The sequence below is a fragment of the Equus asinus genome, chromosome 7 (assembly GCF_041296235.1).
Source record: "Equus asinus isolate D_3611 breed Donkey chromosome 7, EquAss-T2T_v2, whole genome shotgun sequence".
NCBI classification, from domain to species: domain Eukaryota; kingdom Metazoa; phylum Chordata; class Mammalia; order Perissodactyla; family Equidae; genus Equus; species Equus asinus.
The window spans coordinates 57,662,595-57,666,814 of NC_091796.1; the positions used below are offsets into that span (position 1 = coordinate 57,662,595).

General features: G+C 40.0%; 1 pseudogene; it reads right to left on the reverse strand.

Annotated features, from left to right (window-relative positions):
• Positions 1 to 1,086: 1,086 nt before the first annotated feature.
• On the reverse strand, positions 1,087 to 2,257 carry LOC106828661 (ras-related protein Rab-2A-like; annotated as a pseudogene).
• Positions 2,258 to 4,220: the final 1,963 nt, after the last annotated feature.

Sequence of the window (4,220 nt, forward strand, 5' to 3'; positions counted from 1 at the left end):
GTTAATTGAAATTTGCTGAGAGAGTAGAACCTAAATGTTCTCACCAAAAAAAAAGGTAAATATGTAAGGTGATGGAAGCGTTAATTCACTTGATGGTGAGTGTATAACAAATCACATTGTACACTTTAAATCTCTTACAATTTTGTCAATTATACATTAATAAAGCTAAAAAAAAAATCTCATACTGTGAACTGACAATATTGTGTGAGATTAAGACCTCGATGAGCCACCTAAATGAGGATATTCTTTCCTTTGGAGTCACTTAAATATAAGAGGGAGTTCTTGCCTCTGCCCTTTTCACCTCTTATACTGTGTTTTTACCAAACACTATTTGTTAAGGCAAGCAAATCCTTTCTGTAAGAAGTCTTAAGGAAACTCTACACAAAAGAGCAAGTTTTTGGCATTAAAACAAGTTAACATATACATTGTCTTTAGTAACACATGTTGAGCATATTTTTCTTGGACTAGTGACAAGAAAAGACCAATATGCTTGTTAACAATGTCAAAATGTTTAAAATTCAAGTCCAAGCAATTCCTAACAATACATCTGTAGCTTTAAGCTCTAAACAGTACAGAATTTACGTGAATTCATTAAAAAATTCTCACTTGGCAAATCAAACCTAGGCAGGTTATTAAACTATATATATAGAAAGTAAATGATAAAATGAAAAGAGTTCTCTCTTTCCTTATGGCTTCAAAAATTGACAAACTTTTTGAGGACTGTTCTGTAATATTAAACATTAGGTAACCACAAGTGTTTGTTACACACCTACAGAAGTCAGTTGACTTTGTGTGTTTAATACAATTCAGTTCATAGTTAAGGGCACAAGAAAGCATTTAACAAAAATAGTTACATCAATTGATCTAGAAATTGCATCAAATGCAAATATATATAAATACAATGGTCAAAATCTGTCTTTTTAAGTGAAGATTAATCATTTACTCAGAGTTAGACCAGAAGTTGAAGGATTAAAGTCTTCTGTGGCATAAAGCCCTTTTGAATAGTTTCCCTTCTCAGCTGAGCAGGAGGAGAGGTGGGAGAGGAAGTGAATAGCCCCACCTCGGTAGTGAGAGCGTGAAGTGGCCTCAACAGCAACCTCCCAGGCCTGCTGTTCTGCCTGACAGCCTGCATGTGTGGCATTAGTAGCAGCATGCTGATGGCCCATTTTAATGCCATTTTCCTTGTTATTAATGTCAAAGACTTCTTGAACTTTTCCATAAATTTCTTTTGCTGTATTAATAAATGCCACTTCTATATTGGAAGCAGTCTTAGCACAAGTTTCCATGAAGAAATAAGTCTGTGTTACCATGCAAAGACTCTACCTTGTTTTTTTTAACTTCTCTCCTAGATTCTAAATCACTTTTATTTCCCATAAGCATGATGACCATGTTGGAATTTGAATGCTGGTGGGCATCTTTTAACCAGGTTGTCAAGTGGTTAAATGTATTTCTGCTTGTAATATTGTTGGGGAGGAAAACTTTTCCTCTACCTACTTAGGTTCAATGAGCAGGGCCTGCAAATTTAACCAACAAAAGACAGATTAACAGGAGAAAATGAAGATAAATTTATTAATAATTTACATGTATAAGAGTTCACAGAAAAGAAGTGAAACTCAAAGAAATTGCTATACTCAGGGGCTTACATACCATTTTAACAAAGAAAAGGGGGTTTGGACTTTGAGGGATGATAAATTGTAGGAAAATGATTAGAAAATATATGGGGGAAACTAACGGAAGGCAAGGGTTATTTTAGTGAAGTTGTTTATGCACACTCATCTCGGTGTTGACACTCCTTCTCTGGTGATGACTGGCTTTCCTCTTCCTGGAATGGGAGAGGGGTCACCTTCACAAAGGGAGATTTAAGCCCTACTTTTAGGCAAAAAGGAGGAGGGTAGAGAACTTTTCCAGCATCTGCTGGTTCTCAGTTGGCTTCAGCTGAAAATAATCCTTACACCAATGTGGCATATTTTGAGGTGGCATATCCTGATCCCCCTCAATATCTTAAACTAGTTAAAGCACCTGCTGCACCTCTGTAATATGACTTTGTAGTGGAATGAGAGGACTCTTGCCCTGCCATATCCCATATCTGAAGTTTATCTGTTTCCCATCCATACTTGTCCTTCGAGCTCAGAACTCCACTAATCATAAGACCATGCACTGGCTAAAACCTCTTGTCTGTAAACTGTAGCAATCAGCATGACTTACCAACCCCTGTGTTGCCCATGGTGATATACCTGAAGAGGTAGATGTAAGCCATGGCCATATCTGCTCTTCCTGCTCTGCACTGCTCACCTGGTGCCTCAGCCTCCCATGCCAGACTCCATCACCTGGAGGAGTGAGGGACTGAAAGGAAGCCAGACAAACTGATACTGGAGGGGCCCAGCTGAACAATCTTCCATTAACTTTTAAGACTTCCACAGAAGAGTCTCCTGGTTTCTAGGCATGCTATTCCCTGTCTCCATATATAGTAACAATCCAATTTCCTCTTGATAATCAGGACCAATCACCCCGAGGATCACAGTAACTTCTTTCTTTACCTATTGGCTTAGTGGCATAAGCACCCATAATAGGCAGAATAATGGCCCCTAAGGATCTTGTGGGGGACTGGAATTGGCCACCCCAGGATATGTCTCTGTGCTTGAGGATTATTTTGAGCTGGTTACTTTTAAAAACTGCAGACAGGAAAGAAACTCTGAAAAGTAGAATTTACTTACCCTTTGTTAAGAGACATTTACATTGTAAAGGAAATCTCCATCTGTAAAGGTGTCTCCCTCTCTGTACCAGGAAGAAGGAGGGGATGACCTTATCTCTAGAAACTCTCATCAATGTGGAAGGCAAGGACTCAAGTCTGCACAATAACCTGACTCTTGCTTACTGTACTTATCTGGTAATCTCCCACGATAGACTCCTCCTCCACCCCCAATATCCTCCTTTGTCTTTAGCTGAAGATGATATTTAAGGTGATGGCTTCAGCCATTTTGGCGAGTTGCTCAGTTTGCCTGAGACTCTCCCATGTATACATGTTATAAAGCTTTGTTTAATTTTCTCCTGTTATTCCGTCTCATGTGAATTTAATTCATTCTCCTGCCAGAAGAATCTAGAGCAGGTAGAGGAAATGTCTTCCTTCCCTATAATCCCATGTCCTAATCCCAGGAACCTAGGAATGTCTTACACTACATGGCAAAGAGAGATTAAGGTGGCATATGGAACTAAGGTTGCTAATCAGCTGACCTTTAAATGGGGGAAAATATCCTGGGTCATTCAAGTGGGTACAATGTAACCACAAAGGTCCTTTTGAAGAGATGTGAACACGGAAGAAAGGCACAGAGACATGCAAGCTTGTTGGCTTTAAAGATGGAGGAAGGGGTCATGAGGCAAAGAATACAGGTGACCTCCAGAAGCCAGAAAGTACAAAGAAACATGTTCTCCCCTCGAGCCTTTAGAAAGGAATGCAGCTCTGCCTATGCAGTAATTTTAGCCCAGTGGGACTTGTGTCAGACTCCTGACCTACAGAACTGTAAGAAAACAAATTGGTGTTGTGTTAAGTCGCTTAGTTTGTGGTCATTCATTACGGCAGCAACAGGAAACTAATACTGCAGCTTCAACTGGCCAAGACAGCGGTCTCAGCATCAGATTCAGAGAAATCTTTGTTGTGTCCCTTTGTTGTGTTCCTTCAGAGGACCTGAGAGGAACTGAGGCCTCTAAACTAGCAGACCTCTAAGTTGCAGGGATGGAAAGCAAACATTTGCTAATGGATTTTTAGGTGTGCCAGTGGGAAGAGATACTCTCATTTCCACCCCTTGATTCCTGGACCCATGAAAACTTGCTATGGGATACATAAAAAAATACCAGTTGCTGATTCAGAGCATGTCTTGCATCCTGAAAGATATGGCCTCGTCTCTCCAAAGTGTTGTCACTGAGTCAGGTGCTGCAACTGTCTTCAAAAAGGCATTTCACCACTCTGTCAGGCGAGCTGATTCTTAATGATGGGGAGCATGACAAAACTAGAGAATTCCATGAGCATGAGCCCCCTGCCTCACTATATTCATGATAAAATGAATTATTTGGTCAGACGAACTGCCATGATGATGCGGAAGGCATTCTGTAAGTCCTTGGATGAGCTTGGTAAAAACATTGCAGCAGGAAAGCAAACCCATATATATCCAAAGTGTCTCTTCCAATGAGACTAAAGTCCTTGATACCAAAAAAAGGAAAGAGGT